The sequence below is a fragment of the Mytilus galloprovincialis genome, chromosome 13, assembly GCF_965363235.1.
Source record: "Mytilus galloprovincialis chromosome 13, xbMytGall1.hap1.1, whole genome shotgun sequence".
NCBI classification, from domain to species: domain Eukaryota; kingdom Metazoa; phylum Mollusca; class Bivalvia; order Mytilida; family Mytilidae; genus Mytilus; species Mytilus galloprovincialis.
Window position 1 is genome coordinate 2,591,684 of NC_134850.1, and position 19,686 is coordinate 2,611,369.

Consider the following 19,686-nt stretch of genomic DNA (forward strand, 5'->3'; position numbering starts at 1 on the left):
ATGTAAGTCTTATCAGAATTCTGTTAAGGGTTTCATTGGTTCTATATATTCGATGATTCTTATCAGAATTCTGTTAAGAAGGCTATTATTATGAGATGCGACTGTCTTATCAGAATTCTGTTAAGAAGGCTATTGTTATGAGATGCGACTGTCTTATCAGAATTCTGTTAAGGGTTTCATTGGTTCTATATATTCGATTCGTATCAGAATTCTGTTAAGAAGGCTATTGTAATGAGATGCGACTGTCTTATCAGAATTCTGTTAAGGGTTTCATTGGTTCTATATATTCGATTCTTATCAGAATTCTATTAAGAAGGCTATTGTTATCAGATGTAAATCTTATCAGAATTCTGTTAAGAAGGTTATTGCTTGAGATGCGACTGTCTTATCAAAATTCTGTTAAGAAGGTTATTGTTATCAGATGTAAGTCTTATCAGAATTCTGTTAAGGTTTCATTGGTACTATATTCGATGATTCTTATCAGAATTCTGTTAAGAAGGTTATTGCTTGAGATGCGACTGTCTTATCAAAATTCTGTTAAGAAGGTTATGGTTATCAGATGTTAGTCTTATCAGAATTCTTTTAAGGTTTCATTGCTACTATATTAGCTTCTTATCAGAATTCAGAAGGACATGAATAATATTGACATGTAATGTATATCAGAATTCTGACCAAAAACACAATGTAGTGTTATTAGAATTATGGTAAGGGCATTATTGTTAACAAGGTAAAACGAAACATAGATATGTATATATTGTATGAAAAGAAAATACATCTACTTTAAAAGCAATATTATAATAATTAAAAACCAATTGTTCAGAGAACAATTGAAGGTCTTTCCATCAAAACAATGTATTTTGATATGAAAAGTTGTGAAACTAAGTTTAAAATGTCATTTCAATCGTCAAATGATAGCTCCTAGTAAGCTGATTCCAAAAATATATTGTTTCCATACATTTTTTTTAAATAAGGGAGATAATTTGTTACTTCCGGTTTGAAAAATGTTACTTCCGATTATATTTGAATATTTACTTGACACTGATTCCAAAAATATCTGGTTCTATTTACTTTTATATTAAAAAGTACAAAAAAATAGCTATTTCCGGTTTACAAAAGGTCACTTCCGGTTGTTTTTTACAAGGTTAAATGGTTTGATATCTTTTTCTAAAAGTTGTATATCTTTATCATGTATACATATAGAATAAAAGCAAAGGTCAAAATCTAGAACGTCAAATTAAGCTATGACCTTGAGATCAGTTTCAAGGTCATAAACCAAGGACCTCAAATCAAAAGACCATAGGTCTTTATTATATTTAGTTAATGAGTTATATCACCAAACGCGTATTTTTAAATACAAGAGGGGAGAAAACTCCCTTTTACATTCAACGTACGCTTGCAATCAAAATTTACATCTTACGACATGTCGCAACTAACAATTTAGTAAAAATAATTTGTTGATATCTTATACAGTCTTTGGATATAAGTGAAAATAAACCAAATTCAAATATTAGAATATGACCTTGACCTTTGACCTTGACCTAATTTTCATTTTTTTGGACCAAGGACCTCAAATCAAAAGATCCTAGGTCTCTATCACTTATGATTTATAAGATAGAAATTCATATCACTTATATCAGATGCATAAGGGGAAATAACTCTCATATGGAGCGGTCATATCGCTTCGGTCAAAATAGGACAAATCATGCGAAGGATATAACGAGCAATTTTGTAAAATAAATTTGTCATAATCTTTTACGGTTGCGAAGGAGATGCGCTAACAAGGAAAACAGTGTTTGGGGAGATAACTCCTACAAAGAAAAGTATTCGTTTAAGCAGGGTAAATTTCAAAAGTGCATAAACTGTTCGATATCATATACCAAATATCTAAGCGACATATTGCGAAACAAATGTTTATCGCAAGAACAAAATTAGGCGGAAGAAAAAAAAAAAAAAAATAATCAGAAGAAAAACAATAGGTCTTTCCACAGAAAAGTGGAAAGACCTAATAAATGAATTCAATTAATTGTGGTGGCCTTGCAGTGAGGTGAGAGTTGTTGCTTTGTGATAAAGTCTTTGTAGAATAAAAAATTGACAAATGATTGGTAAACACTAAATCCTTTCCTTCCATTACAAAAACATAAAATGTTGATAAACATTAATAAACTCCCTTAAGCACATTAAATAAATTTTAATTTCAGGCTACTGTCTGATTAAAAGTACACACATACAACAGCAATATGTTTGTCATGTGTCCAATTAAGATTATGAATGATTACTGAAAGATACAAATAGAATTGAATTTGACCTTAAACGTCTGGAAAAATTATAGCTGGAAACTTTGGTACACGTCTTTGAATATTATAGTAAGTAAGACATTCTGCACATTGTAAGTGACAATTTTGTACATTTGTACAATATTCACACTTTAAGGATTTGTAAATCTTATCCTCATATATATGTATATATATTCTGGATCATATCCTCCTAATACATGATGTAATAGCTGCTGATACTTGTTTGGAGTTATTTAGAGTCCCACACATACACGTAGAAGCACTATATATAACACTTTTTTTCAATGTTGTAGAGCATTCAGTTTCCTTTCCGACGTCAACTTGTATTTCCAAACTAACAAGAGAACAAATGAGTTGTGTTGTTATAATTGTTTATCGCAACATGTACACACAATATTGGTGTTTCAGTTTTTCTCTAAACCAGGAAATGTTGCCTGAAAAAGAAAGAAAATAAAACTTCAACACCCTATTTTAAAGTTTCTTCGATACATTAAGTATGAATAAAAGGAGGAGTGAGGTACATGTCAATGAACCAGCAATCTAACCACATCCTGAATGTCAAAACACCTGTTCAACAAAATAATGTATAGTTAATATCGTTCGAATCGATTTCTGAACAAATGAGTTCAGATCATTTGAACTTCCAAATATTTGCACTTAACACCAAAATCTACACACAATAAAAATCAATAGAAATTACAGGAAACACTGACGAGGTTACCGGTTTTAAGCAGGAATATAAACTTGGGTCGGTAAAAAACAAAATTTCAAAATTTTCTTAAAGTCAACCGTCTTGAGATTATGTAATGCGTCACATACACCGGTACATGTATTTTAAGATACATCAAAGCAACACAAGCACCGATATAATTACTGATACTATTGACAGTCACTCATCTCGAGATACAATAATGACTGAGATATTTCAGTCAATCATGAAAACAATAAAGCAACACAATCATCGATATCTCACAATCACTCATTTTGAGATACAGTAATGCACCACAAGCAACGACAAATATTGACAATCACTCATCTTGATATACAATAATGAATCACAAGAACCAAAATTTCTAAGTCGTTGATTACGAGAAACGACAAAGCAACACAGGCACTAATATCTTGACAGTCACTCATCTAATTATACAGTTAAGCAACACTAGCACTGAGATCCTGTTCGTCACTCAGCTTCAGATACAATAATGCATCTATGCACATAGATCTCACAGTAACTCATCAAGAGATACAGTAAAGTAAAACAACACCGAAATATTGACAGTCATTCATCTTCGGATACAGAAAAGAATTACAAGCACCGAGATCTCGCAGTCACTGATCTTGAGAAACAGTAAAGCAACACAAAACCAGAGATCTTTTAATAGTCACTCATCAGGATATGAAGTACAACAGAACAAGCAATGAGACTCACAGTCACTAATTTTGATAAACAATAAAGCAGCACAAACGCTGCGATCTCTACAGTTACTCATCTTGAGAAACAATAAAAAAAACAGAAGCACCAAGATCTTGACAGTCACTCGTCTGGAGAAACAGTAAAACAACAGAAGCACCAAGATTTTGACAGTCACTCATCTGGGGAAACAGTTAAACAACAGAAGCACCAATATCTTGATAGTCACTCATCTTGAGAAACAGTAAAACAACAGAAGCACCAAGATCTTGACAGTCACTCGTCTGGAGAAACAGTAAAACAACTGAAGCACCAAGATCTTGACAGTCACTTGTCTGGAGAAACAGTAAAACAACAGAAGCACCAATATCTTGACAGTCACTCATCTTAAGAAACAGTTAAACAACAGAAACACCAAGATCTTGAAAGTCACTCGTCTGGAGAAACAGTAAAACAACAGAAGCAATAAGATCTTGACAGTCAGTCGACTGGAGAAACAGTAAAACAACAGAAGCACCAAGATTTTGACAGTCATTCGTCTGGAGAAACAGTAAAACAACAGAAGCACCAAGATCTTAACAGTCACTCGTTTGGAGAAACAGTAAAACAACAGAAGCAGCACGATCTAAACAGTCACTTGTCTGGAGAAACAGTAAAACGACAGAAGCACCGAGAACTTAACAGTCACTTGTCGAGAAACAGTAAAATAACGGAAGCACCAAGAACGTAACTGTCAGTTATATTGAGACGTGTTCTAACACCACAAGCACCGATACCTTGACAGCCACTCAACTTAAAGATGTTCATACGCCACAAGCATCGAGAACTTGACGGTAACTTACTTGAGATATTTTCATACACCACGAGCATCGCGATCTTGACAGACACATATATATCCTGAGATATTGGCAAACACCCTCCACAAGCAATGAGATCATGACGATCATTCAATGAACCACAAGCACCTTTGTCTGTATGGAAATATATTCTTTGATTAAAACACATTAATTGTCTCTGCAAAGATACTAGGCAAGTTATTTTAAAGTTGGACTGTATTATAGATGAGTACATTGTAAACGTGTGTGCACACGCAACACTAGTTTACAAAATGTCATGCCGGTAGCAAAACCGTGTATCTAGACTAATAGTATGTGTTATGTTCTGCTTTTTGTCTGTGTATATGTATTTCTCGTAGGGGTCGGGTCTTCGTTGTTGTGGTCTGATGTACGAAGGAAAGCTATATTCAGGTATAACAATACGATTTTTCAAATTTCTTTTCCAGTTGCTTTTGTTACCTAGTAATATTTTCAACCACAGACGACACATATACTTCCATAAATTGCTCTGTTAATGAGTTTTGAAGATGATCAGTTTTGTAAACACATATAGTATTTGATTGTTATTTTTTTAGAAAACAGAAGATATGAACATAAGAGTTACACTATTTAAAGAAATTAATATTTAAGAGCTGCCAGGTTAAAAAAACAAACAAGAAAATTATTTGGACCTTTGAAAAGGCCTCAAAATATAGATATACAAATATTCAACAAATATAGTTGCACCATGATTGTAGTTACTAATGTTATAATGTTTTCTGTTTGTTTTTCATTTGAAAATGATTAATAAGGATTACCTATCTTTTGAGTTCGTGTAGATTGGTCATCTGGTCAGTCTCCTCATCCAAATCATCTTGGTAACCTGAAATACAATATTTAAATCAATTTTTAAAAAGTACATGTAATGTATGGAACATATTTTTACATCGCGATGACCGTGAGGGCATTCTGATGTATTGCTATTCCATTACGTAACTTTCGTTTCGGGTTTGTAACCGATCTTTAAACATGATAAATACGCGCACATAAACGAGTGCAAAATAAAATTCCTTGTAATGTAAAGTAAAAAATCCTTTAAATATCTATGCACAAAGCATGCGGAAGATATCTCAAGAACATGTTGCGGCAATCCCGGCAAAAAAAATCGAATGTCTACAGAAGAGTGTCCACCATACAATTGCACTGCACTATTTTTAGAATAGTAAAATATAATAAGATACAAATGGATGAAAATTATATATACATGTAACTGATATATTAATATAAGATATAACAACAAACCAGTGTATACTGATTTGTATCACTACAATATAATAGTTATTACATGATTTTGAATTTCCTGTCATTTCTTCATCATCCACGCTCGAACTTGTCTCAGAAAAAAAATTATCTCTGTACATTAACCTCAGTATCAGGTATAGAGATGTGATTTCTTTCTGTGGCAAGTGCTTTTGACCATCCACGAGAACTTGCGGTCATCCGATGTTCAGTACTTCAGTTCTTTAATTATACGAGTCACAGAGACAAATAACTAATATAGGATCCAAACAAACTACAATACACATCTCTTCATTTTCATATTAATTCATGTTTCAAGATACACATTTTGCGTAAAAACATAATAAATGCAAGCGCCATGCAAGTATTGGGATGTTCACACTAGAATAAAATTAGCTTCTTTGTTATTCATACCAAACCAAAATATTTTATAGATTCTTGTACAACACAGTTTGACCTCCAAAAGAGTGTCTCGGATTTTTTCTATTGTATTTCATTCTCTCATTAACCTTCAACGAAGTTTGCAACCTCAATTCATAAGAGATCTCTTAAGGTAGCACTACAGTCTAACAGTGATTTTTTTAAGATATTTTTTTTTATCACATAATTTTAAAGTAAGTATTATTCTGCACAGTTTGTAAAAATCCAAAAATCAAACATAGAGTCGACACAGATTGTTAACAGACTCGGAACATAGATTCGACAAAGAATGTTAACTGACTCGGAACATAGATTCGACACAGATTGTTAACAGACTCGGAACACATGTAATATGACACAGATTATTGACAGACTTGGAACATAGATTTGACACAGATTGTTGACAGACTCGGAATAAAGATTCAACACAGATTCTTGACAGACTTGGAATATATTAGATTTGACACAGTTTATTGACAGACTCGGAACATAGATTTGACGCAGATTGTTGACATACTCTGAACACATTAGATTTGACACAGATTATTGACAGACTGGAAACATAGATTTAACACAGATTATTGACAGACTCGGAACATAGATTTGACGCAGATTGTTGACATACTCTGAACACATTAGATTCGACACAGATTCTTGACAGACTCGGAATATAGATTCTACACAGATTCTTGACATACTCAGAACATATTAGATTTGACACAGATTATTGATAGACTCGGATCATATATTTGACACAGATTGTTGACAGACTCTGAACACATTAGATTCGACACAGATTGTTGACAGACTCCGAACATATTCGATTTGACACAGATTGTTGACAGACTCGAAACATAGATTTGACACAGATTATTGACAGACTTGGAATATAGATTTGACGTAGATTGTTGACATACTCTGAACATATTAGATTCGACACAGATTGTTGACAGACTCGGAATATAGATTCGACACAGATTCTTGACAGACTCGGAACATATTAGATTTGACACAGATTCTTGACAGACTCGAAACATAGATTTGACAGATTCTGGACAGACTCGGAATATAGATTTGACGCAGATGGTTAACAGACTTGAGCTCGGAACATATTAGATCTGACACAGATTGTTGACAGACTCGGAACATAGATTTGACACAGATTGTTGACAGAGTCGGAACATAGATTCGACACAGATTGTTGTCAGACTCGGAACATAGATTTGACACAGATTGTTGACAGACTCGGAACATAGATTTGACACAGATTGTTGACAGACTTGGAACATAGATTTGACACAGATTGTTGACAGACTCGGAAGATAGATTTGACACAGATTGTTGACAGACTCGGAACATAGATTTGACACAGATTGTTGACAGACTCGGAAGATAGATTTGACACAGATTGTTGACAGACTCGGAACACATTTGATTCGACACAGCTTGTTGACAGACTTGGAACATATATTTGACACAGATTGTTGACAGACTCGGAACATACATTCGACACAGATTGCTGACAGACTCGGAACATACATTCGATACAGATTAAATCTTGCTATTTTTATTATCAATTATAGCTTTAATCGATTTATTGTTGCTAGAGGCAAACACTTTTCATTCAAAATGCCAATCAAATGTTCTATTTTGAGACACCAAAACAGTCCTCTATATGCAATGATATGTAAAAGGCGAAGTTTTCGTTACATTGCGGAAGTACCATGAAATAGATATTCTAGTAGATCCTTTTAATATATTGCTGGGAAACCGTTTACCTTTATCCCATTTTTCCTTCCTACATTTCTTACGACAATACAGAATTTTAAGGTGAATTAAGGGTAAATGTTTTAAATAGATTTCCGCTATTTGAGGTAATTCATGGTACAAATATATCACAAAAATTTACAAATTTAACTAATCGATGACAAAATTTCAGAAAAATACTCTTTGATGTCCCTTTTTTTGGTGTAACGTCGTGTTGTATGAACATCGTGCACAACGCCTTAGCGCATTAATATCCTTTATTTGCGAAATATATGAGTAAGGTACGTATACGTATGGGGTGTGAAAATGAAAATTAGACAGCAACCCAATGACACGAACAGCGAAAAGACACGTTGATACTGACATACAAATGTACGATTAACAGGACAATCAGTCATAATAAAAACCAAAACTACACATTGAAATGTACAAATGACAAAAGACAACTAATTGCAAGCGTTTGAACAGTTGATAGACTTGAACTAGTTTTATTTTAGGAACTTCATAACACTAATATAATGTCGAACAATGGACAAACAAATGTAGAAATATACAATATTAGGTCACTGCACGTCAGAAACATATCAACGTGTATGCATGAGGCTTGAAAACAGTCGAAGGGCGAGGTTTACCGAGCTGTTCAACTGTTTTGTGTCGAATACAGCAAGTTGATATCTAACGAACCCAAAATTTTGAAGAAAAATGACGTGGTCACGTTGTTTATGTCCGCCGGAAGTTTATTCCGGATATGAAACACAAATGATGTGTACATGAACCAACGACAACCACTGACTTACAGGCTCCTTCCTGGCTTGGGACAGGCACATACAGAATGTGCAGGGTTAAACTATAGTTTGAAGGCGCAAACCTTGAACAGTGATGTAACAAACATGACAGAGCAACATTAGAAAACAAAAATGTGTCCATAATACACGGATGCCCAAATCCGCCCCATCATTTTCTATGTCCAATGGACCGTGAAAATGTGAAACAATCTCTAATTTGGCATTACATGTAGAAAGATAATATCATAAAGAACATGTGTACTAAGTTTCAAGTTGATTGGACTTCAACTTCATCAAAAACTACCTCGACCAAAAACTTTAACATGAAGCGGGACAGACGGACGAACGGACGGTACGACGGACGAACGGACGAACAGACCAGAAAACATAATGCCCATAAATGGGGCATAAAAATATGAAAAAAAATCTGTTGAGAAGAGCTTAACTCGTCAGATTGATACAAAACAGAAATACATTTAACAAAAAACAGAGTGGCAGGGTATTTATCCATCCCCAGAACAACAAAATACAGCTTTGTATACAACCCAGGGACAACTCGCAGTTACTGAAAGCCAGGTCAGAGTCAATAATATCAAATAATAAAAAAATATGTAAGAGTATTTTAGACACAAACGACTTCTGCTTCTAAATTCTTACTCATTAAATTGACTCAAATTCTTAAATTTGACGTATTGCATAGTTTTAAAAGTTAACGAACAACTGACGCCAACGACGGCCGATAACATAAGATGGACGTTAGTGATGGGGAAAGATCACCTGCATGGGCATTCGAAATGAATAATTCAACAGTTGACTGAAAAATGCTAATTATTATAAGAAATTCTTTAGCCATATTTACATATTACCTAACTTTCTTTAGTTTGGAACAGATTTTTTTTCTTCATACTTGACCTTTTATTAATCGTTCATCAAGATGGAGAGCATCAATCAAAGCATTTTTCTTTTGATAAATATAAACAATGCATGTGCATCCAACAAACGCCCAGTGGCAGATTCGGGGGAGGGGGTTTGTTGAGGGTGTACCACTTACTGTTAAAAAAATAAAACATTTTGCTAAAATTTAAATTTGTTCACCATTTTGGACAATTACACCCCTATCTTGGACCCTCAATACGCCCCTAATGTGGGTATTCAACTACATGTATATCTATACCAATTAATGCTTTATTTACTGCTGTTGATTTCATAGGAGTACACACTAATTTTTAATTCGGAGTATTGCCAAAAAATATTCTGTTTATACTACGTAAGAAAGCAATGATTTCGTTTGTTTAAAAACAAAAGAATATAAATGTGTCCATTTGTTGAAACACAAATTTTACAATAAACAAGAATAAAAAAAAAACAATACCCGGTCCCCTTAAAGTTAAACATGTTAAATGGTTGTTGCCTTCAAACAATCACCTTGTAAAAAAGATTATGTTCTTCTCATATATGTTATGATGGTATGATACTAAACCCCTAACGGGAAGAATTGTGCCTGATATTCATATGATGAAATCATAATCTTTCAGTCAGTTTAATCGAAGTCAGGAGCTGGCATGTCAGTTAACTGCTACATGTAGTAGTCTGTTGTTATTTATGTATTATTGTCATTTTGTTTATTTTCTTTGGTTACATCTTCTGACATCAGACTCGGACTTCTCTTGAACTGAATTTTAATGTGCGTATTGTTATGCGTTTACTTTTCTACTTGGCTCGAGGTATAGGGGGAGGGTTGAGATCTCACAAACATGTTTAACCCCGCATTTTTGCGCCTGTCCCCAAGTCAGGAGCCTCTGGCCTTTGTTAGTCTTGCGTTATTTTGATTTTAGTTTCTTGTGTACAATTTGGAAATTAGGATGGCGTTCATTATCATTGAACTAGTATGTATTTGTTTAGGGGCCAGCTGAAGGACGCCTCCGGGTGCGGGAATGTTTCGCTACATTGAAGACCTGTTGGTGACCTTCTGCTGTTGTTTTTTTTTTCTATGGTCGGGTTGTTGTCTCTTTGGCACATTCCCTATTTCCATTCTCAATTTTATCTCTGTCTCTCTCTCTCTGCACCTTAAAGAACGTTTATTTTCCTTTCGAATAGGAATGAAATATTCGCCACTGTACGTTAAGAAAACTATATCAATTAAATTATTTTCCTTGGCAAAAAGTTTAATAAAAAAATGCCAAAACGATTTGACTAATCCTTACGGTATTTCGTGTAACAAAATATAAAAAAAAACCACACGAATTGTTTTATTGTGATAGCACTGTGACTTAGTATACATATTTGGCACAATTTTTATCTCTTTCCACAAAACAGCATAATGCGAGACATACATGCTGTAGGTGTGCTAAACTATTGGTATGAAGTTTTATATTTCAGTAAATGAAAAATCCCTGGATGCTTCATACCTTTTTGCACAAGTATATATGCATTAGCATGACTACGCTACGCAGTTTCATATGTTCATTGTGTCTGCCCAAATTTTCTTAGTTCAGCGACTGCTTCAACCCTGTATATATTTTTGTCATATGAATATGAGAAATAGGAAAACTATATTTGGTAAGTCGGATCTAGATCAGTGAGCAAGGTTAAGTTTTTGCAGTCATTTTATATATATATATATACAATATATAAATGCTATATGCAATATATTTAATATATTTGAACATAATTTTAAGGTGTATACTGTCTGGTAGGGTTATATATGTACCCTTGGCCGTAGGTATATGTACAGACTACAGTAATGTTGTTTTTCTTAGACAAAGAGCAGGGAACCAGGTCAAGAGTACCCATGTCTGATAGTGATTATATACAGTGATGGTTTACTTTCAGTATATAAAAAAAAGATGTGGTATGATTGCCAATGAGACAACAGTCTCAAGAAGAGACCAAATGACGCAGAAATTAAGAGCTACAACCATCATGACCATGACAACTGTACCCCTAACATGGGAGTAAACCATAAGACATATATAGCAGATGCATGGTGATGATTCACAGTTATGATTAGTCTCAATATCTTAATATTAAAAAAAAAAACTTGCTTCATCAATTCTCGCGCAAGTTTGTGCAATCGTGGTTAACATAAGTAATATATCGGGACGTAAGTATATATCTTGAACTATATTTATTTATTTTCAAATACTAACTGCCTGTTTTATTCGCGATACGCTAACATTTTAAAAAATACATTAAATTCAGAATAGAAGACCGTTTTATCGGATAAAACATAGACTCTAAACCATTAAACAAAAGACCATTCACATTTTATCAAAATTTTTGTAGTATCATAATCGTAATTTAATGACAAAATTTATATAATATTTTATTATTTTTATTGACAATGAACTTGTCTGAGTAAAGAGACCGATCGGGGACACTCCACTCCTAAATCCGCCACCGAGCTCTATTGAGAGAGATCAAATAACTGGGAATTTTGTTGTATTCATTTAACTTTGAAATTATACCGTAATTTGGGTGTTCTTATTCAATTTTAGGATCTTTAAGGGGTTTCAAAGTTTACAATTTAGAAAGATAATGTTTGATTTGATTTGTTTGTTTTTTTTTTTGGGGTATTTTTTTTGGGAAAGGGCAATGTATTTGAAATGCCATTTTCCTTTGTTAGTCAATGAAATGAAAGAATAAAAAAGGGGGAGGTGAATGAGATCAATTCTAAGAGATATTTTTCTTTCACTGATGACGAGTCTGTGTTTAGCAAATTAATTTTGTGGAGTTGTCTCCTTCCCCTTTTTAGCTCACCTGGCCTAAAAGGCCTTGAGTGAGTTTATCTTATCACTTGGCGGCGTCCATCAAACGTCGTCCGTCGTTGTCGTTCATTAACTTTCACAATCATAATCTCCTCAAAAACTCCTGTGCAAAATTTAATAAAACTTGGCCACAATCATCATAAGGGTATCTAGTTTAAGATATGTGTCCGACATCCTGGCCCACCAACAAAGATGGCTGCCATGGCTGAAAATAGAACATAATATTGAATTGCAGATTTTGGCCTATATCTCCGAATCAATTTGCATTTAGACAAAGCTGACATTGGGTTAAATTGTTTATGTGGTCAAGTCTTCATGTATCTGGCCTGAAATTTTCAGAAAAATCAGCCAAGTTTTTGTTGGGTTTCTGATTCTGAATTGGTAATCTTAAAGTAATTTGAATTTTTGCTTATTATCTTGAATAGTATTATAGATGGAGATAAACTGTATTATGTTCAGCAAAGTAAGACCTATAAATAAGTCAAAATTGTCAATTAAGGAGTTATTCCCTTATAAAGTCAATTTTTTACATTTTTTAATGTAATTATATACAAAAATCTTCTCCTCTGAAACAATTGAGACATATTTAACCAAATTTTTCACAATCATCATTAGGGTATTTAGTTTAAAATATGTGTCCGTTGAACCCTCCTGCAAACCTACATTGCGAACATGGCTAAAAACAGAACATAGGGGTATAATGCAGATTTTGGCTTATATCTCTGAAACTAAAGCCAGAGTATAATAGTTGCATTATTTAATGCATCGATTGTAAACAAATATACCAGGTGAGCGACACAGCCTCTAGTGAGTTTTTACATCGTATGTCTCGAAATTCCTTTAATGGAGGTCTCATTGGGGGGGGGGGGTCTGATCCCGGATCCCGCCTATTGTTTTGTCAGATTCCCGTATCCCGCTTAACACTATGTTGGTAAGAAATTCTCATTTTTTTTTTGTAATTTTCCGTGTCGCGCTAGACTTCATTTCACGTTTTCACGGTACAATAATTTGACTTTCACGCGTCACGCTTAGAAAAAATCGGTTATCCCGCTTTACGCTTAGACGCCAATGAGACGCACTTTAAAGCATGAATATCCAATTTAACAAATGACGTTGCATGTCTTGGTCCATACTTGGCAATTATTTAGGCGGGAAGTCATCTTAGTACCATAACAGTCTTGATTAAGATTAAGGAAATATGACAAAACTTATAGAATATTCAAAGTGAAGAATTCCTCAAACGGGTCTTTCATAGATATGATTCGTCAATTGTACGTGCCTTTCGTCAAAAATTGTATTACAGAAAACTCTAGTAAAACGTTTATGTAAAACTCCATTCTGTGTAGGACTTGCATGCATACACAAATCCAGTTTGTAATCTTGGCAAAATCGAGATATTGGGTTTTACAATAGTAGATGGAATTTTAAACAATTTACATGTACGTACGACGGATGCCGACGGACACCAAGTTATCGCAAGCGTTTGATGTTTGCTAGACCTTTAAGGATCAATATTAGCTAAAAAGAAAATATATAATAAATGTAAAAGATGAATTTATTATGACTTGACCTTGTCCAAAGTTTTAAGAGCACGAAGAGTAACACATAGTGTTGTAGGGATCACAGTGACCACGGTGACCTGATTAATCAGAAGGATGTTAGCTCACAAATATTCCTCTGCGGTCAATAAAGGAGCTGGAATTAACGTGCATATAAACATTTATTATTCCATGTAACCCCGCTCCCCTTCTTGAAATCTTCCTGACTTAATTTATTAAATACATATAATACCTTTGATTATTTAGCCTGAATATTATAAAGTTCATGTATTACTACTTTATAACCAGGCGATCATCTTTTATTTCTATACGAGAAAAAATAAATAATCAAAAAATAATTTTATATGGGTAAAAATAAGAAAATAGAATAAATTCTAGAGTATTTGCCAGGGCTTGCAATTAAATTGAGGCGTGAGTATGTGTTATAAGTATGAATCCTAATTGAAGCCGGGGTTGCTCACTAATTTGCCAAAAAAGTGTGTTCTTAAATTTTATATTAAACAAATGTTAAATAAAACTTAGTTCAACACGTTGAAGTTAAACAATTATTTAATTTAAACCAGCACTACAAATTGAATTAAAATTCTTCATTCATTTGTGTTTAGTATATAAACATGAAACGCTCATTCAATATGATATTTTGGAAAGTCCTATGGAAATCATTTTTCTTTTTCTAATAATTAAACACTTCACTGTCATGACTGTGCATGTAGGCTCCAAGGTTGTCTTACTGACTCAGTTTATCTTGTAATCGAAAAAGGGACACCATAAAAACACGTCTTCCCATTTATTAGTATAGAAGCATATATTGACACATTCCCCATTTCCATTCTCAATTGTATGCATATGTTTTAGACTCCTGCTGGTATTACAGAAGACAGAGAATGGCTCCAGTTCATCGTTTGAGAGGCGACGACTCAAGCGCAGGTTTCTACATATGTAGGTATGTTTGTTCGGGATGTATAAATAAACAGCCACATCCGCTCTTGATTTATGAATATGTTTAATCCGATGACCTCGGGTACAGAAAGCACCACAATGGCCTCGTCTTTACAAAAAACTATCGCGACAACTCTCATAGGTGTCCGTAAATGCCCTGTTGCAATGACTTATTTCTGATGCTATCAAACATTCCTCTTTGAGTAGAGACGAGGCACATACAAATGCCTCCAGAGTTTGACTGTTAATTATAGCAAGAAAAAGTTTAAAAAAAAACCAGACGAACAATAGTGATTTATTTTATTTATAATAAATAAGATGTGGTATGATTTACAATGAGACAACTGTCCACAAGAGACAAAACGACACAGAAATACAAAAAGAGGTTGATCTTTTGCTCTTTTAACATGTTCATGTTTAAAGCTAACTATATGGTATGTGTTTTCTCATTATTGAATGACTTACATATCTTACATTAAAATAGTTGACATCCTTGTAGTTGTTGAGATTTTTGTTGGAGAGTTGTCTCATTGGCATTCATATCGCGTCTTCTTGTTTTTATATTAGTATAGATAATTACTTTCTGCGGAAGAGCAGATTTTTGCAGCCTATTCAATTATTGACAAAACACTAAAATTGAGAATGGAACAGGGGAATGTGTTAAAGAGACAACAGCCCGACCAAATAGCAGACAACAGCCGAAGGCTGCCAATGGGTCTTCAGTGCAGCGAGAAACTCCCACAGATCCGAAAACTGTGCTCTAGCTACAAATATTACGTCATTCTTTTATCAAGTTTCTGAGAATAAGATTACGGAAATATTTGTTTGAATGACAAGGAGATTGCAATATTTCTTCCAAGAGTTAGGTATAATGAAATCTTGAGTTTGGTTACTTCCTGTTTTTGAATCTCTGTCTTATTAAAACGGATATAATACTGGATATATATTGATCACAGATAATGTGGTGGCAACAAACAGACCCAATTGAACGGCATCTGAAATCTAGCATAAACATGTTAAACTAATGAAATATTCTTCAAAGTTTACACCTTCAATTATGATAAGCAATGTACAATTTGTGATTGTAATTGACATGCATGTGATCGAAAAAAAAATATTAGTAAAATGATTAAAGATGGGAAATTATAGCCAATATTGTATTTTATTTGAAGGTTCATAACTACCCGGTATATAAAGGAGGAACTAGAAGTTGGAATCCACAAGATCAGAAGGCGATACACCATTGGAAAGACAATTCTATAGTTAGCGTGTAAAAAAAAAGTTGAAAAGTTGTTAAACCTGAGCGGGTATATAACGCTGGATTATATAACACGCAAATAAATATGCTTAAACAGCACAAAACTTGCACAGAGGAGTTCACTGCAACTAACTTGTCCTGGGATATGTCAATAGCATTTGTTACTTATGTTACATATTACTCGGCTTACTTTATAAATGAATGAGTTGATGTAATGTCTAGAGCGGTTTTCAGATCAGCAAGGCAGTTATTTTTCTTTGATAATTCTCTTAATTATTTATTCCCGTTGAATATGTTATGTGTAATCATTCATTTATATGTCTTTTATTCACTGAAATGATTTTATTTTTGGTACGGTGCTTCTAATTTTTCAAGTATACGAGGCAAGCATTTTTCTAACATGACATGCCATGATATGATTATGCTTTTTTAATATTCTTGTTTTCAGTTAGTGTTTGATCCAGTTAACCATATACTAATATATTTATATAAGAAAAATACAATAAAAACTGTGATCTTATGAATATTCTGATGTATCCAATAAAGCGTCGCCTTTTATTTAAACGAATTACCTTATTGCTCTGGTTATTTAACGTTTTAAGAGGAATAAAGTTTAAACACAAATATATCAGATTTATTTAGCATGCACGGTTAATGTATTTCAGAGCACACTGAGCTATATATGTGCTAAAGCCTTTTAATTTTTGAAAGATGCTATTCTCAATGATGAAATGTGCATTTCAAACAAAAGGTACTTTTAACAGAATTCTGATAAGTCTGTCGCATCTAATAGCAATTTAATCATGAAATAGCTTTACAGAATTCTCATAAGCCTATAGCATCTAATAACAATGTAATTCTTAACAGAATTCTGATAAGACTATAGCATCCAATACCAATACAGTTCTTAATAGAATTCTGAGAAGACTATACTAGCATCTAATATCAATCTAATTCATAACATAATTCTGATAAGACTAATACTAGCATCCAATACCAATACAATTCTTAACAGAATTCTGATAAGACTATAGCATCCAATACCAATACAATTCTTAACAGAATTCTGACAAGACTATATAAGTATCTAATACCAATATAATTCTACCTTATAATTCTTAACAGAATTCTGATAAGACTATAGCATCTAATACCAATATAATTCTTAACAGAATTCTGATAAGACTATAGCATCTAATACCAATATAATTCTTAACAGAATTCTGATAAGACTATAGCATCTAATACCAATATAATTCTTAACAGAATTCTGATAAGACTATAGCATCTTATAACAATTCAATTCTTATCAGAAATCTGACAAGACTATAGCATCCAGTTCCATGCAATGCAAATCTTAACAGAATTCTGATAAGATGGTCGCATCAAATACGGAATCGAATGTAATTTTAACAGAATTCTGATAAGACTAGAACATACAAAACCAATGTAATTCTTTACAGAGTTATAACAAAACGGTCGCATCAAATACCAAATTGAATGTAATTCTTAACAAAATTCTGATCGACTACAGTATCCAATACCAGTGTAATTCTGTAAAGAATTCTAATAAGAATAAAGATTCATAAGTCTTTTATTATAAAGCTTCGATAGTTTAATTTAATTCATAAATCAAGGGGTCTTAACAAAATTAAAATAAATTGCAGCTTATCCGAAGTGTTGAACATGCTATACGGATATTTTGTTTGTGCAATAGATCTGAGGAGTACAGTGAACTGTTTGATAACAGCAATATGCAATTTGTCTTTGAATATCAAAGTTCCTGTAGTGACTAGTTAGAAAATGTCTCTTTTTTAACTTGCCAGACCCAGAATTTGATCATTTGGAAATAATCAATTGCAAATGGAAGCTGTTGAAAGCAGTTCATAACTATTTATAGTATATTAAAGATTAAAATGAATAAAACCTACAAAGAATGTGGATAACACATTAAAAGTAATTTTTGAACATTTGCCTTAGTTTGATGCTAGCTTAGTTCCTTGTAAGTTATAATTTTAGAGAAAGAAGTAGGTTAATTAGAACAGAGATTAATAATTGGTTCGACTTGGTTTTTAGATAGGTAACAGTTCATAAATATTCGTATTGTACCAAAGATTGAAATGCCTACTTAGGAATGTGAATAAAGACATTTAGAGTTGGATTTAAACATTTGCTTTAAATTGATACTAGCTAGGTTCCTTATAAGTATTACATTTAAGAGGATTATAACCGAACATCAATTGTTAACTGGTATGATCAAATTAATTTGTTTGTCACACTATTGATTACATGGCAAGTCATCTAATAAATAATGTAAAACATAGGTACAAACATCTTGTCTTAGAGAGGGATAAATTGAACCTTTCAAAACATCACTTCGTTCATGTTTTCTGAAAATAGATAAACGATACCAATTTTCTGCACATGATGCGCATTTCGAAAATAAGTATCTCGTCAGTGATACTCGGATTCAAAATATCTGAATATCACTAAGTTGGCAAAGATTTAATATTCAAAAGTGCCGAACTCATCAGATCATTACAAAGAATACAGCTAATTAAAACACAGACTTGATATGGAGTCCCATCTTCGTGAGCCAAGTGTTGCGATCCAGTCCCTTCCTCGTCATCCTTTATCCTCTACGATTGGAGCGGAGAACATTGAATCATAACTCTTGGCAAGCGAAGATAGTGAAGTCCGAAGTTTATCTTTAGTTTTCTATGTTGTGTCATATGTACTATTGTTTTTCTGTTTGTCTTTTTCATTTTTAGCTACGGCGTTGTCAGTTTGTTTTAAATTTATGAGTTTGACTCTCCCTTTGGTATCTTTCGTCCCTCTTTTATCATTTTAGAGGTTAATACACACAAATAAAAACATGTTTGACGCACCATAAAGGATGTCATATATCAAAGCAGAGAGAAAAATTAAACCTCATTTGATAATCGACAGAAGACCCAATGAATACAGTCTACAAGGTCAAAATAACAAACTTAAACCGAATCAAAACGAACTTGGTGCTTATGACGTGAAATCAAATCTATCTCTACATGTTACAATACTGCTGTTGCTTATCTCGAATGAAGTCTCATGTTTGGTAATGTATCAAGTTACGAATGATTGTACAATAAAAAAACAATAACCTTTAAATTGAATACTTGTAGTCTGGAACTTGCATGTCAATATTTTGTACAAGAATTGTTTATTGTTTACTTCATCAATGAGAAACTTGAGTCATAGGTTACTATTTGTTTTATAATGTTTTACATTACTCGTTATAGTTTTAATACAACTTTAAACTTTTAAAATATTATTATTGTTATATTCTTTTGTAAAATGTTGTTTTATCAGCTTTTACTGTTTATTTGGATAATT

General features: G+C 33.1%; 1 long non-coding RNA gene across 1 annotated transcript; it reads right to left on the bottom strand.

Moving 5' to 3' along the window:
• Positions 1-2,173: 2,173 nt before the first annotated feature.
• On the bottom strand, positions 2,174-6,165 carry LOC143057077 (uncharacterized). The gene is made up of 3 exons (XR_012972623.1): positions 5,866-6,165; positions 5,339-5,403; positions 2,174-2,728 (listed from the first exon to the last, which is right to left on the bottom strand). It is a non-coding gene; the product is annotated as an uncharacterized LOC143057077 (long non-coding RNA).
• Between the last annotated feature and the right edge of the window lie 13,521 nt (positions 6,166-19,686).